Raw genomic sequence first — 17,501 nt, 5'->3', positions numbered from 1 at the left:
GGCGTGCGCCACCACCGCCCGGCCAGTTTCTGAATTTTCAGAATGGACACAGTCTACTATTGTTTTGAATTATGAATGCATTTTTTCCTATTAAATTCATCTTGGCCACGCTTTCCAATTCAGCTCATTAATAAGTGTGTAGGGAGAGAGAAATTTCTGAAAACAAAGTGTTAAGACTCCAGACATACTACAGAAAGTGTCTTTTGCTCCTTACCGTTTTGCATTGGATTTCTCTGACTCACTCTCGATCCCTGCTCTTAGGATCTCCAGCGGGGGTTCCTGCTGAGTGTTAACTGCACTGTCTACTTATGGAAGCTGATAAGCCATGGGCATCCCATGAGTTGATACCTCAAGTCAAATGCGTGTTTACTATCCATCACTGCCTCACTTTGTGTATCAAGTATATAAGCTGTGAACACAAGTTTGTAGGAAATTTTCTTCTGAAGGGGTGGTGTGTTTGAAACTTGTACAATTCTTTTACTGGTTTTCTTTTTTCGCTGTGACAACTCTGCTGGGTCCTCCGGGGCATCTTCTTGGTGAGGACATCAGTCATCTCTCTTGACCTCTTTTCTCGGGTTGTGGCAGTTCTCCATTCTAGTGATCTTAACTTTTAGATGTTTATTAAATGTCACTTGTTACCTGACATCTTAGCTGTCAAGTTTTACCCTTGGTACACTGTGCATGGGCCAAAGGTTCCTGGAACACAAGAATGGATGTGTCCTGGGTTGGAAAATGAACTTGTGTTGACATATATGCCCAGGAGAAAGACTGAGAGATTTAATGAGTTGTCATATGTGGAGAAACAATGAAATATTGGTGAAAACTCTCTGGAAATTAAAACTTTATTGTAAACCAAACACCAAAACTGAACCTTTCTCAGTAAGAAGATGATGCTTAAGGCGGAGGAAGCTACTGGGTCCCTTTATCCACTCTGTGTCATTGGAACTGCTTGCCCCGTACTCTGCATTTGAATGTCTATACCTTGTCAGCACATGGACTGCTTATGATTTATTGCTCAATATCGATACTTATGTAAAGAAAACAGCTTTTTGTCATTTATAATTTCACTGTTAGGTCAATGGTTGATGACTCTATTTTTAGTCCAAAGCAAACGCTATTCACAAAAATCTTTAGATTTAGCTACCATGGAGTGAATTAACACTTATTTCTAAACACGGAAACCACTACTTCATGTACATGGAAAGCTTCCTGTATCATGCCCAGTAAAGAACAGGCACTTCACTAAAGCTGATTCTCACTGAACCCACATTTTAACCCACAGTCTTCTCCCTAGAACGAGGAGGGCCTCTGAGCATGAGATCTCGTGAATCCCTCGTCTTTCGTCAATTTCGGCCGCACTATTCACCGTAGACATTAAGAGAAAGTGACCTCATCATTGTCCACTCTCAATGACAATATAAAATCATTCCAACAAAACTCTTTCTTAGAGAGGGGGAACATAGCTCGGTAGCACCATCAGCCTGTGCTCCATCAGCATGTACAAAGGCAGTGGATTTGATCCTCAACACCAGGGGGGAATGATCAAGCCAGCGAAGCCAAACTAAATGTCACTTTCACCTTCAAAAGCTTTACCGGGGGAGGGACCATAGAAATACTTTGAATGTTGTCAAATATTTTTGATAAACTGTGTTCATGAGAGTTTATATTTTTCAAAAATGCTTGTAAATACTGTTCATTTTAGATAGTTTATAAATTTGTAATGTCTCTGTATATTTCGAATAAAATAATGTGGTTGTACTTTGATTTTTTGGTGCCGAGTTTGTAGGCATTAAGAATTGTTCCCATTTTGTTTTGAGATTTAAAAGAAAGTTCTGAAGTTTAGGGAGCACGGCTACACAGGAACTCACATGGCCTTTTCTTTAATGTTGCAATCTGTTTGGGTAAGGTTGCCCACCAAACCGCCTGGCAGAGCAGACCTGGCGCCCGGACAGAAGAACCTGTCTCATCCTGCAATGATTCGTTAAACAAAGTAGAAATTCCTAGCAGTTAGTATACTGAAATCTCCTCCAGCTCAATAACTTAAAAGAGAAAAGGGTGCAGTCGTCACCCAGACACAGAGGAAGCAAAATGAGAATGCCTCATTGATAAAAGGTACCAAGCCACGTAGCTAACACAGAGAAGAATTATGGGTTACTGTAAGTTATAAGAGTTAAGAAGAAGCCTGAGGTAATAGGTCAACCAGTTTATAATTAATGTAGGCCTCCCTCTGTGTGTCTCTTTGAGACTGAATGGCTGCAGGACCAGGCGGGACAGAAACCTGTCAACAAACAGCATTCGGGAAGCAGAGGCAACAACTAGCTACCCAGTCCACAGAATGTAGATCTGTGGGAGAGCTGGGCAGCAGCGTCTGTGTGCTGGAACACAGTGTGTCTACACTGAAGCTACACAGACTTCAGTCTTCCAGAGCAGGTGTGTGTGTGTGTGTGTGTGTGTGTGTGTGTACAAAGCAGCGACTCCTTCTCCATGACCTAAATGAAGCCATCAAGAGACAGATAATGAGTCTGACAGGACAGCTCTGTTGGTGAAATGTGTGCTACACAATCACGAGGACCTGTGTGAACGGCTAAGATCCATGGGAAAGCCAGCCCAGTGGCACACCTGTAATCCCAGCTCTAAGGAAACAGACAGGATTACTGTAAATTACCGGCTATCCAGTCTAGTCAAACCAGAAAACGCCAGCTTCAGTGAGAGTTCCTGTCTCAAAAAATAAGGTGCCGTGTAAGAGAAAAAGAAACCATCAGCCTCCAGACATAAAAATACACCACAATCACACATACATGTACCACACACACACACACACCCTAAAAAGAGGTATGCTTGGGTTATGAAGATTCTCAAAGTTTAATTTAATATATGAACCACATATTTTTCCCAATTGAAACTTTGATTGAACTGGGCAATAGAAGCGCATGTCCTTAATCCCAGTACTTGGGAGGCTGAGGTAGAAGAATCTCTGTGAGTCTGAGATCAGTCTAGTCTATGGAGCAAGTTCCAGGACAGCCAGGGCTACACAGAGTAACTCTCTCAACAACAACAACAACAACAACAAAAGGATTCTTCTCAGGATGGAGAGATGGCTCAGTGGTTAAGAACACTTGTTGTTTTATCAGAAATCCTCAGTTCAGGTTCCAGAATCTACACTGGATGGCTCACAGTGCCAACTACAGGGACTCCGACACCCTCTTCTGACCTCCGTGAGTCACCTGCATCCAAATATAAAAAAATAAAATAACTTTTTTAGAAAAAGAAATTTCTCACTGCTTAGCCATGATACTGCTAACAGTGAATTCTAATGAACAATACTTGAAGAAAACAGACAGCAGAAATCCCTCTGGGCACAATGAAACAGGGTTTTATTGCACCATGGTTACCAAGACTGCACTAAATTCTTTCCAAGTAATCTTGCATGCACACACAAAAAAGAGGGCAAAGTTTCCTAGTGTTTGGGGAGCCTGCTTCTCAGGACCACAGGACATAAGCATCCACAATGCAGCAATTCTGCCCCTGCACCAAGTACTGAGAAAGACATTCAGCCAAGATAAGTCACAGCACAGAGGTCCCCTGAGTGAGAGGAAAGGCAGGCTACAAAATGATGTTGCCGGCACTGTGGGAACGAAACTGGTTTAGAAACAGGCAGGGCTTAGGGAGCTTGATATGATTCAAGTTATACACAAGAGTTCCACTACAGGGTAGCACCTGCTGATTGAAGATTAGCCTGCAGCAGAAAGGAGAAAGAAAACTGGTCCAGCGAGATCAAGTGCTGCCCTATATACCCATAAAGTGGCCATGTGACCCACTGTTCCAGGAGCTGAGCGATTCCCAGTCTACCATCTCTATCCAACACATCTGGGTGTCTACTGTCTCCAAAAGGGGACAAATAAAATAGATCAAAGAGGGTTGCTAAGTAGAAACATGTAAAAAGAAAATTGGAATGACTAATTAAAAATAAATTCATTGATTTTCAATTCTCAAATTAACTGCAGACTCCACAAAGTAACAAGCCCTATTTTAAAAAAATATTGGAACTTAAGCTGGGCACTGGTGGTACACTCCTTTAATCCCAGCACTCAGGAGGCAGAGGCAGGCAAATCTCTGAGCTCGGGGCCAGCCTGGTCTACAGAGTGAGGTTGAGGAAACCCAGGGACTAAGCAAGACAGAAATCTCAAGGTCCAAATCAGGAGCAGAAGGAGAGGGAGCGCGAGCAAGGAACTCAGGACCGCGAGGGGTGCACCCACACACTGAGACAATGGGGATGTTCTATCGGGAACTCACCAAGGCCAGCTGGCCTGGGTCTGAAAAAGCATGGGATAAATCCGGACTAGCTGAACATAGCAGACAATGAGGACTACTGAGAACTCAAGAACAATCGCAATGGGTTTTTGATCCTACTGCATGTACTGGCTTTGGGGGAGCCTAGGCAGTTTGGATGCTCACCTTACTAGACCTGGATAGAGGTGGGCGGTCCTTGGGCTTCTCACAGGTCAGGGAACCCTGATTGCTCTTCGAGCAGATGAGGGAGGGGGACTTGATCGGGGGAGGGGGAGGGAAATGGGAGGCGGTGGTGGGGAGGAGGCAGAAATCCTTAATAAATAAATAAATTTAAAAAAAATAAAATAATAAAATAAAATAAAGAAAAGAATAACAGAAAAAAAAAGAAAAATTCAAAAGAAAAAAAAAGGAACTTCTGGCTTTTCCTGAGATTTCCTGAAACTCTACATGTAGTGTGCCCACTGATGAGAATTCTAGCTTCTCCATCTTGCCAGTGTCTAAGAGACTACAACATCCTGCCTTGGCCGTGGACTTTCAGTTGTCCCCGCATTGTTCAGCTTTGAACCCATGGCTATTCCGGTTTCTGATACCTGCCTTAGAGTTTGTCCACCAGTGAAACAGCAGAATGGCTCAGACACGTGATGACTTAGCCAGGCACAACCAGTTAAGTCTGTTAGTCACCAGGCACTGGGGAATATGCTTCTCCTTTCATCCTGCCCTTTAATAAACCTCACAGCTATCATCAACGCAGAGCAAATGTATGCTCAACAGGGCTTTAACCCACTACCATGATTGTGGTCTGTCAGCACAGACCTTCACCTAAAGAGGTATCGGTCTCGGTTGTTGTTGTTTTGGGGGAGGGCTGTTAGAGAGAGGGTTTTCCCACTCTCCAGTCTAATGTTTTCTGGCAGCAGAAAACCTGAAGAGAATTACGATTAAATGAGTTCCTGATGGAGGAGCCCTCCAAATAGGATCAGTGGCCTTGTAAAAAGAGACACCAGGAATCTCGTTCTGTCTTCCTCTCTCACGTAAGACATTGCAAGAACTTGGTCGTCTACTGCCAGGAAGAGAGCCTCCTCAGACCCCACCATGCTGGATCCCTGAGCATGAAGTTCCCATATCGATGAAGTGCACTTCCTCTCACCCTGGACAATCATCCTTACTGAATTCTAGCAGCTCTGGGAGATCTGGGCTATCCCCATTTTACAGCGATCTGGGCTGCTGTCCCCATTTTACAGAGTTTGAGGATCCAGTGGTTGGCTCAAACCACTAAAAACGAGTACATAGCGAGGCTAGGAGTACTAGTTCCATCTCTTGTTGTTGAGATAAATACCCAACTGTAGCGGCGTAAACGAATGCAGACAGAGAGTAAAAATATATATATATAGCTTTAATGTAGAAATAGACTTACAGAACCACCGTTCCCGCGGAGACCAGGAAAGCAGAAGCGAGCGCTCGGAGCTTGCTCGCCAAATTTATAGGCAGACATTAGCCCGAGGCGAACACGCCCCTTAAGGGGCGGGACTTATCCCTACATCTCCCCTTTTTGTCTAAATAAGACAGAACTAAACCAAATACAACTACATACAATAACAACAAATAATAAATACAACAAACAATATTGAGAACAAAAGCTTTGCTAAACATTCTATCTCAAGAAGTCCAAATAATGTAAAGAGTAACTACAATTATATAATCTTCAACTCAGTCAAAGATCTGAGAAGGGAATAAACACTACTCAACAAACGAGATATATCCAAAATGTGCAACAATTGACAGAGACAACTGACTACCTGGGCAATCACCCAAAGTCTCATTTGCAACGTTGAGTCAACCAATTTTGGCTAAGGCCTAACATAACTGACATACCATTATTAAAGGCAAGGAACTTTTCAAAACTATCTTACCCTGTCTTGGCAGGATATGACAGTCCTGTTTTATCCATTGATGCACGCTCTGTATCTGTGTCAGTGGTTGAGGTATGGGCATTTCTTTGCCCAAAGGCCAGTTCTGCCAAATAGAAAGGCTCCAGGTGGAGTGTTTTTGGTGCTCAACATTCTCTCGGGAATAGAGCGGTGTTGCCAGGAGCAATTGTGTCTCACTATCACGAAACTCTGAGTTAGATTAAAGGCCATATTCTACAGCTCTTTGAAGAGGTTGAAGATTATCTATCTATACTGAGTATAATCTCTATATATCTAAAGAACCTGATTAGTCTAATTATAAATGACAAACTTAGATGACAATTAGTCTATATAATTCTCAATATCTATCTAACTTAAAGAATAAGACAATAAACGACTGTGAAACAAATGAGGACAATGACCTCCAAATATAAACAATGTACAAATATACATTGCAGTAGGTAAATATATATCAATACACAAATATTATATAAGTATCTTAATCAGAGGTAGAAATGTACACTGCAATATGGTAAATATATACAATATATATATCAATACAATATATGTCAATACATAAAAATGTTTTAAACAGAGGTAGAAACATGCATGCGTACAATAGTCCATATAATTTAACTTTGTTTCAATATACAAGAATTGATACCAATATATTTGTCTAAGAGCAGTAACTCACAATTATAAATCTATTATCCCATCATTCCCTCTTTTTTTTTTATGATCCTTGAGCTTATAAAATTCCTCTCCCAACCCTCAATCATATACTAATTATAATCAACCCCTAAATGATGTCCCTAAACCCAAGGGCAAACTTTACTGGGAGAGGGGACGTCGTTCTCTAGAATTACTTCCAGCTGTCATAGGGGCGACGTTCTTTCTGGGGGATCCTGTGAAAGTAAAATGATGGTTAAATTTCAAGATAATGTCTTTTAAAATTGCAAATAGTCTCTGAGTATTTTCGTGCAGGTCTGGCCAAAATGTTGTATAAGATGTGCACCATTTCAGCTAACCAAGTTGGAACTGTCTTGTGCAGCTGGTACCAAAAGCAGGTCTTGTAGTAGCGCTATCAGTATCATGACGTCATATCAACCAGGTGGAGTTGTTGTTATGGGGCCCCATCTTCTTCCTGGAAACTTCAAATGTCACTTCAGGAAAAACTCATTGTTCATTATGAAAAACTTAAACATTAATCATATAGACATATATATATATATTCAATGAAAGACATGATAGATATATTCAATGAAAAGTATGATAGATATGAAGAGAAGCAAAGATGTTTTCTAAACTCATATTTCTTTCTGTCCCATATCATGGCTCTTGACATGAGACAGAAACTCCAGAAACTCTGGGTTTTTCTCTTACTAACAGGCTTGGAATTGGAGAGGGACTGAGCCAGAGTCCAACTTCAAAACCAGCTTTATAAATTTAGAAATATGGTTTAATATTACTTACACAACCCATTCAGTTGTCTTGATATTTCCTATTGGGCAGGTATTTTTCCATCTGTCAGTATCCAAACATCCAGGGTCCCTTGAATTTCTCAAAGATGAGTGTTTTCCTGTGGAGATAAGAACAGAAACCTGCCCCCATTCTATATGTTTTTCTTACCACCTGTATGAATATCATCGTTGTGGATGAGTTGTCATTTCTCCTTTCCAAGAGGTTTCTCCTCTTCAAATCGAAACTTTATTAATTTTGATGGTATCCACAATTTTTCTTCTCCTGTGGAAACAAGAGCAAAACCCCTTCCCCAACGTAGCACATCTCCTGGCTTCCACTGAGAGGTCAGCACATCTTTGAAATAAATCGGTTGATTTAGTTCAGCAGACTTTTCCATTATCCAATGTCTTTCTGCTGCTGTCGTTCCTTTCTCATTAGCGTTAAGAAAATTCAAGGTTAATAAAGCATTATGTAATCTATTTCTGGGGGTATTTTCAGTCCCTTTCTGTTTGTTCAGCATATCCTTTATAGTACGATTTGATCTTTCTATAACTGCCTGACCTGTAGGATTATTTGGTATACCTGTAATGTGTTTTATATTATAATATTCAAAAAAGCGTTTCATTTTCTTAGATACATATGCTGGACCATTATCTGTCTTTATTTGCGCAGGTATACCCATGATGGCCATAACTTCCAATAAATGTGTGATTACTGAATCAGCCTTTTCTGAGCTCAGGGCAGTAGCCCATTGAAAACCTGAATACGTGTCTATGGTGTGGTGTACATATTTTAATTTGCCAAATTCTGCAAAGTGGAACACATCCATCTGCCAGATTTCATTCCTTTGGGTGCCCTTTGGATTAGCCCCTGCAGGCAGTGGCGTTTGGTTATAGAAAGAGCAAGTAGGGCATTTCTTTACAATCTCCTTAGCTTGTTGCCATGTAATTGAAAACTCTTTCTTCAAACCTTTGCTATTAACATGATGTTTTTTATGAAATTCAGAGGCTTGTAGCACACTACCAATCAATAATTGATCAATTTCTGCATTACCTTGTGCTAGAGGACCTGGCAGACCCGTATGGGATCGGATGTGTGTTATGTACATAGGGCAAAGCCTGTTCCTGATCAAATCTTGAACCTGGAGGAACAATGAGGTTAGTTCAGTATCATCAGGTATAAATTCAGCAGTTTCAATATGTAAAATAACTCTTTCTGCGTATTGTGAATCTGTAACTATATTAATAGGTTCTTTAAAATCCCTTAGCACCATAAGAATGGCATATAATTCCGCCTTCTGGACAGAAGTATACGGACTTTGTTCCACCTTATCCAAGTCTTCTGATTTGTAACCTGCCTTCCCTGATTTATTGGCATCAGTATAGAATGTACGGGCTCCAGTTATTGGAGCATCACGGACGATTCGAGGAAGAATCCAAGAGGTTCTCTTTATGAAGTTAAGCCTCTTGCTTTTTGGATAGTTGTTATTAATGTCTCCCAAAAAATTAGCACAAGCTCTTTGCCATGGTTCATTATCTTCCCATAATTTCTTTAGTTCATCAGCAGTGAAAGGCACTATAATTTCTGCTGGGTCTATGCCTGCTAGTTGACGAAGTCTCAGCTTGCCTTTTATAATTAACTCAGAGACTTTTTCCACATAAGTTTTCAGTTTCTTACTTGGTTTATGTGGTAAAAAGATCCATTCCAAAATAATATCATCTCTCTGCATTAAAATTCCTGTAGGAGAAATTTTTGATGGTAGTATGACGAGAATACAATCGAGCTCTGGATTCACCCTGTCCACATGTGCTTGTTGTAATTTTTCCTCAATCATTGTCAGTTCCTTTTCTGCTTCAGCTGTTAATTCTCTGGGACTGTTTAAATCCTTATCACCATCCAAGGTTTTGTTCAAATGAATTATTAGATCAGGTGTTATTCCAATAGCTGGTCGTAGACTGGAAATGTCTCCTAACAGTCTTTGAAAGTCATTAAGAGTCCGTAGGCGATCTCTCCTAATTTGTGCTTTTTGTGTCTTAATTTTTTGCAAACCTATTTTATAACCTAAATAATTAACAGAATCTCCCTTCTGAATCTTTTCAGGAGCTATTTGCAATCCCCATTTAGGTAAAAGTATCTTTATTTCTTCAAACAGTCTGTTCAAGGTATCCATGTTTGAATCGGATAACAAGATGTCGTCCATGTAATGGTATACTATAGATCTGGGAAATTTCTTGCGTATTATTTGCAATGGTTGGTTCACAAAATATTGGCACAGGGAGGGGCTATTTAACATACCCTGGGGGAGAACGGTCCAGTGGTACCTCCTCGAAGGTTGAGAATTGTTGTAAGTAGGCACTGTGAAGGCAAATTTTTCTCTATCTTCTTTTTGCAAAGGTATAGTGAAAAAACAATCCTTTAAATCAATAACTATGAGAGGCCATCCTTTTGGTAATAAAGAGGGCAAAGGAATTCCAGATTGCAGAGGGCCCATAGGTTGAATAACCTTGTTGATGGCCCTGAGATCTGTCACCATTCTCCATTTACCTGATTTTTTCTTAACTACAAATACAGGAGAATTCCAAGGGCTGGTAGATTCTTCTATATGTCCAGCATCTAATTGTTCTTGTACCAGCTGTTCTAAAGCCTGTAACTTTTCCTCAGCTAAAGGCCATTGCTTTGTCCATATTGGTTTCTCAGTCAACCATTTTAGAGGCAAGGCTGTTGGTATCTCTGAAGGGACATCAATTGCTTGTTCTTGTACAGCCCGAATGGCTGGTTTTCTCCGTTTGTAATATCTTTTAATATTATTCTCAGAAATATAGGCTCTAGATTTAGCAGGAATGTTAATTTCGGTATTCCATTGTTGTAATAGGTCACGACCCCATAAATTCATTGCGATATTGGCTACATATGGCTTTAATTTTCCTATTTGTCCCTCTGGCCCTATACATTCAACCCATCTCGTGCTCTGCCTTACTCGTGATAGGGTTCCAATTCCCAGGAGCTGAACATTTACATTCTGAAGAGGCCAATACGGATGCCAAGATTCTGGGGTAATGATACTTACATCAGCACCTGTGTCCAGCAGGCCAGTAATAAAAATGCCATTTACACACACTCTCAGTTTAGGTCTTTGATCATTTATAGAAGTTTGCCAAAACACACGTAACTTATCTTTCTGATCATTATTGTTTGTAACAGTAGGCATGGGGCTTCCTAATTGTCCTGATGAGGCACGTTCTCTGCAGAAACTGGATATGACTGAACTATGTTTGCCATGGGGGCCTGTGAGGCCCCCCCTCTCACGTTTCCCGGCTGTATCAGGTTGCCTTGTCTATCTCTTGTAGACCTGCATTCATTCGTCCAATGTCTGCCCTTTCCACATCTTCTACATAAACCTGAAGGCTGAGTCCTCCTATTTCTGTTATTTCTAGAAGATGCATTATTATTATTATTTCTGAAAGATGCATTATTATTATTATTATTTCTGAAAATCCGTTGTCTACAATTCCTTTTCATATGACCCATTTTGCCACAATTAAAACATTTGGTATTCTGGTGTTTCCTTTTACCATTGGAAATTGCTTCTTCTACCCATGCTTCAGTGCCATAATCAAATGTATCAACATTGAGTGTATGCAAGACCCATTCTTCCAACGGCGCTGATCTGAGCTTTAAAGGACCCAAAATCCTTTTGCATTCCACATTTGCATTTTCATAAGCCAAAGACTCAATCATTATACGTCTTGCTTCTGGGTCAGATATTCCTATTTGTACAGCCTTAGTTAATCTTTGTAAAAAGTCACTAAAGGGTTCTCTCTGACCCTGTTTAACTCTGACAAATGATTCCATTCTCTGTCCTGGGTCTTGTACCCTGTCCCAAGCCCTTAAGGCTGCTGTAGTACACATGGAGAGTGTGTTTTCATCCAAATTAGCTTGTTCCTGAGGATCGGAAAAGGGCCCTTCACCTAGAATTTGATCTAGGGAAATGTCAATTCCCTTCGCTTTTTCCTGCTGTTCTAAGAGTCTAGCCTCTTGCCTGAATAAGCATTTCCATTTCAATTGTGGTCCACTCTCAAGTACCGCAGAGCTCAGCTGGAGCCAGTCCGAGGGGGTTGCTCTGCTTGTCGTGGCCCAAGATCTTAGCATCTCTTTAACAAAAGAGGCTTGCATCCCAAAAGTCATGACAGCCTGTTTTATTTCCTTGAGATCATTCATACGCACAGGCTCCCATGTATCCTCCTTGATGACCCTAGGGTTTTTGGAACCAATCACCTTCTCTGTTGTTATTACTGGAAAGGCAGGTAGAGCTGTAGGTAGAGCTTTGTGGAAATTGTCCCGGAGAGACTTACCCACAGATGTAGTTAAAATTTGCCTTTCTACCCTTTGCTCTTCTTCATCAGAATTTAGAAATTCCTCAATCTTTTCAATTCTATTCACCATTGCCTTCTGCAATGTCTGAATCTCCTGTCCAGAATTATGTTCCAAAGCCTTCATTGAGGATTCTAATGTATGAAGTTTATCCGTTAGAGATAACATCTCATCTTTGGACATAATTTTTATGGCATAAACCGTGCCTTCTTGTATTGACAATCTTTCCGTCAATCTGTCATAAACTTTAGACAAAATCCGATTGTCACATTCAGCAGTTTTGATTCTCTCAGTTAATGTTTCATTTCCTACAGAAAGGGACTGAATCTTATGGTCCAGATCAGCTGTTCCCTCTTCCATACTAATGAATTTCTCCTTAACATCAGCCTGAAGAACTTCAACCTGATTCTTGAGAAGATTGTTATCAGCCTGGAGAACTTCAAACTGATTCTCGAAAAGATTGTTATCAGTCTGGAGAACTTCAACCTGATTCTTGAGAAGATTGTTATCAGCCTGGAGAACTTCAAACTGATTCTTGAGAAGATTGTTATCAGCCTGGAGAACTTCAAACTGATTCTTGAGAAGATTGTTGTCATTCTCAATTGTTTTTAAGCGTTCAATCTCGACCTTAAGAATCCTGGATTCGTCTCGTAAAGACTTTATCATATTTCTATTATCAAACCATTTGGTGCCAATGAAAACTACGAATCCCAGAAGGATCCATATATGTGGGGTGATAGACACCTCTTGTAAAATCTCCCACATGGTACAATTAAAAAAATCATTAAATTCTTGAACAGTAATGTGTTCAGACATTTTATTTATAAAAGAAAATTTTTTTTTACCTGCAAAGATCGGTTCCTGCCAGTGGTGGTCTCTGTGTTTTTGGAGCCTGTCCTAGAACTAGCTCTTGTAGACCAGGCTGGCCTTGAACTCACAGAGATCCGCCTGTCTCTGCCTCCCAAGTGCTGGGATTGAAGGCGTGCACTACCAAGGCCTGGCAGGCCTCAAACTCACAGAGATCTGCCTGCCTCTGCTTCCCAAGTGCTGGGATTAAAGGCGTGCTCTACCACTGCCTGGCCGGCCTCAAACTTGTGATCCTCCTGCCTCTGCCTCCTTCAGCAAATCCTACCAGCGTGGGCTACCACAACCGGCCAAGTCACTTTGTAACAGACCAAATCTGACGCTGTGGCAGCTTTTGTTGCAAAACCGCAAGTACTTGAGCTTCTGCTAATTCAGGCAGTGGGGTTCCGCTGCAAAACTTAGCCAAGGCAGGCAGAATGGGCCTGTGTCGCCGAGTGTGTCTCGGACTCGGCACTGGGGCCGGAGTCACGAACTGAAAAACAGCACCGGGGAGGGTGCTGTGTTAGCTAGCGGGCTACCCGCTTGAGTCGGGGGCAAAATAGCCCCACGTTGGGCGCCAAAATGTAGCGGCGTAAACGAATGCAGACAGAGAGTAAAAATATATATATATAGCTTTAATGTAGAAATAGACTTACAGAACCACCGTTCCCGCGGAGACCAGGAAAGCAGAAGCGAGCGCTCGGAGCTTGCTAGCCAAATTTATAGGCAGACATTAGCCCGAGGCGAACATGCCCCTTAAGGGGCGGGACTTATCCCTACACCCAACAGAAGCAGCTTAGAGGAGCAAGCATTTGTTTTGGCACATGATTAGATGACAAGAAGGTGGCAGGAGCATCAAGTGACTGGTCACATTCCCGCCAAAGTCAGGAAGTGGAATGGCAGATGCTGGTCCTCTGCTCTCTCGCTTTTATCGTTTGGGTCCCCAGATGATGCCACCTACATTCAGGGTGCCTGTTCTTCATCAGCTAAGCATCTCTGGAGATGCCCCCAGATACCTATCCAGAGGTTTATTCCCTAAGTGATTCTAAAACCCATCAAGTTGACAGTCAATATTGACGGCCCCAACTGGACTGGACCACTACTAGTCCTGGGCATTGGTGATAGTCATCCTATTAGTAGTATTACAGCGAAGAGCTTGATGGCCACTTCCAGGCAGATGTACTGAACAATAGCTACTGTGCAGAAAGTCAGCAGAGGTGTCTCATTTCTGAGCTGAATTAACTCTGGGTAATGAAACATGAGACTAATAGCTTAAAGAAGTAGGGACTCATTTATCTCCTGCAACAAGCCTGCAGCTCAGCATGTCTGGAAAGAAGGCAAGCTCGCCCCACACTGTGGTGGTTTGAGAATGGCCTCCAGAGGTTTGTAGATCTGAATGCTCGGTCACCAGGAAGTGGCACTATTTGAAAGGATTGGGAGGTGCAGCCTTCTTGAAGGAAGCGTGTCACTGGAGGTGGGCTTTGAGGGTTTCAAAAGCACAAGCCAGGCCCAATGTCTTCTCTCTTCCTGCCGCCTGTGGATCCTGATGAAGAACGATCAGCTGCTTCTGCCTTCGTGCCCCACGCTCCCTGCCATGAAAACAACAGACTAAAGCTCAGAAACTGTGAGCAAGCTTCAGTTAAATGCTTTCTTTTCTAAGCCGTACCATGATGTCTCTGCAGAGCAATAGAACACATACCATGAGTAGTGTTGTCTGATACATAGCAAAAGCACACTAGGCCTAGATCTTTTTTTTTTTTTTCGAGTCAACATGTCACCTGCTGTATTTATGGTAATAAGGAAGCAGACTCCAGTTTTTATGGCTGCTGGCAGCTTTTGAGTCCAGCCACTTCCCCGTTCTCTTCTGTCCCACACCTGTGCAGGGTGCTGAGAAAGCCTGGGTGCTATTTTTTTTTTTCTGGCAGTTTGAACTTTAAATCCACAAACCTCAGACCCTTGAACAAACCCAGAGGAAGTCCTCCTGCATGTGAGGCATCTCCCCAGCCCCAGGTGTGTTTTTGAAACCTTCCTTTATTTATAAGTCGGGTTTCCTCTCCCAGCACCCTGCTAACTGAGTCTGCAGAGGGAGACTGTAGCAGTGGGAAGGACGACAGGGCTGGAGCACCTTTGCCGTCAATTCGGAGTGTGTTAGAAACGCGGGATCTGAGGTCCCACTCCACACCTTCTGAGTCAGACTTTGCACCTCTCTCCAGATGCCCATGTGTATATTAAAGTTCGAGAGACATAACCTAAAATACCCTGGCTTTCACATTTGGATGCTATCAGAATAACCTGAAAAATATAAATACCTACCGTTGGGATTTGAATCAGCTGGGGCTGTGGTATGACCTGAGTGTTGGGTTTTTTTCAAAGCTCCCCTAAACGATTCAAATCATCGATGAATTACAGGCTTAGGATGTGGCTCTCAACTCTGAGGTTCTTAGAAAGCCGGGGTGGGAGGGGCGCCGGGGGTGTGTGTGGAAGGGTTCTAAAACAGTGATGTTCGGCAAACACCGAGAGCTTAAATCAGGACTAGAAGGTGGGTTAGAATATGAACAGGCTCAGGAGTATTTTTGAGACGCTCTCAGATGCATCTTGTGAGAAAGTACCACACCAGGAAGAGGAAATTAAAGGCGCACATTCCTTTGGCACAGTGGTTTGTGGGTAGACGAAGGACCGCGATCTTTGATGGCTTGAAGACCCTGCAGAGTTAGGAGGGTGCATTTTGCTGGAATCTGGAAGGTGGCCACGAGCAGCTGCAGTGAGTTAAGCCCTGAGCACAGGCTGATAGAGCAGGAGGCTGAGGCAGCAGGTGGAATGTGAGTTCCCTGTTTCAGTGCTCTGAGCTACTTTCAGGACCCAAGTGGTTGTGCAGAACCCAGACCTTCCTGTCTGTGTTCAGTAAGGCCCCTGAGCAGCAGGGTTGAGATACCGTTCAAGAGCAAGGTGACCTACAGTCTCCAGAAAATCCTGGTTTATGACAGCTCTGGTGACGTTTTACCGTCCAGGAAAAACTTTGTTGCCTGGTCAGGTCAGAAGAGGCCAGCCTATGCCAGTCACTAACTGCTCAAGGGCAATCAGGGTGATAAGAATGTTGTTGTGAGCCCAGAGGTGCCAGGGGACACTGGTACCTGGTCCCATACAAACTTCCCTTTTCCTTCTCACCATTGCAAGGTCACCTACCTGGCCGCGCTCTGCTCTGGAAAGACTGGGTCAATCTGGACAGAAATTCTTTCTCACCAATCTGTGCCTATACTAAGTCAGCTGTTAAGTATTTTCATATCACCTGGGATAATAACATGCCTGTCCCTTCTACACCTACATTACACGTTGGGCAAGGACAGAGGGAAGGGGAGGAAAACCTGAGGCACACCCACTTTACCTAAGGAGAATATTCTCATGGTTGCTCTTAAGTTACAGGTTAAAACACTTCATGTTTCCCAGCCCTACCAGCCAGTAGGGGACACGAGGAAAATTAGAGCAATTATACACAGGGTAAAGAAGGTATAGGTTGCCTGCATTACTAAGAGGGCAAGTTCCATCCCCACTGAGCATATAACGGTAATCTGCTTCCTCTACACCCAAACTATGCATTCATAATTCCGTGGATGTCCATTAATCTGATATCGGATCCTAAGATAATACATTCCTCTCCATTTAAAAATGGAAAGTGAGATCTAGAAAAATGTATATGAGTGAAATTATTCTCGGAAAAGCAAGATATATGCCCAAGAAGGACCACTGACTGAGGTCATCAGATGGACCCAGATGGTACACTAACCCACAACTGTCACAAGAATAATGAGTTAGCCCAGAATCCCCAGAGGAAAGATGTTTACCAGCCCAGCTCCCCTTTCTGGAAGATGAAGACTTGCGTGGTCCCATTATGCCTGTTCTTTGGATTATATTATGAATGTTTCTTTCCTCTGCTTTATTCTGGGCTCTGTGATGCAGGTGAATAAATAGACAAGATCCTTGTTCTTCCCAGTGTTATAGTTGCAGGGGCAGAGAGCAAAAAACAGACCAAAGGAAACCCCCATGAAAAAGTAAAAAAGATGGAATTTGTTTATATACTGTGCAGGAAAAGACAAGAGTTTCTCTCCATGTAGAGCTATGATTTAAAAGTGTAGAGGAAGTCAAGGGAGGGCTATGATTAGCCAGAGTGTCAAAACTATGTTAATAATGCCTTCAGCCCTTCTAAAAGCTCTCAGATTCTGTTTCCAAGATGAGTGGTCTTCTATGTGAGTGGACTCCATTCCCGACTCTTAAGGGAATGTATAGTCAAGCTTAGCCAGACAAAGCACTCCAGTCCCCTGGTTACTTAGCTGTGTTTCAGGTGGACAAATGAATCGACGCAGTCAGAGGGGTTCAGGACTGATGGAGGTGCTGGGCCAAATATGTTCTCTCCTCCAGGATGGTGCTAAGGACTGACATAAGATGGGTGTCTTAGTTACAATTTCTATTGCTGTGAAGAGACACCATGACCAAGGCAACTCTTATAAAGAAAAACAATTATTGGGGCTTGCTTATAGTTCAGCAATTTAATCCATTAGGCAGTAAGCAATGGTGGCATTCAGGTGGATGTGGTGCTGGAAAAGGAGCTGAGAGTTCTGGCAGTAGGAAGAGAGAGCC

This window comes from Microtus oregoni, unplaced genomic scaffold (assembly GCF_018167655.1).
Source record: "Microtus oregoni isolate MIOR12 unplaced genomic scaffold, Mior012 000021F_ref0000039, whole genome shotgun sequence".
Taxonomy (NCBI): domain Eukaryota; kingdom Metazoa; phylum Chordata; class Mammalia; order Rodentia; family Cricetidae; genus Microtus; species Microtus oregoni.
This window is presented reverse-complemented; position numbering follows the sequence as displayed.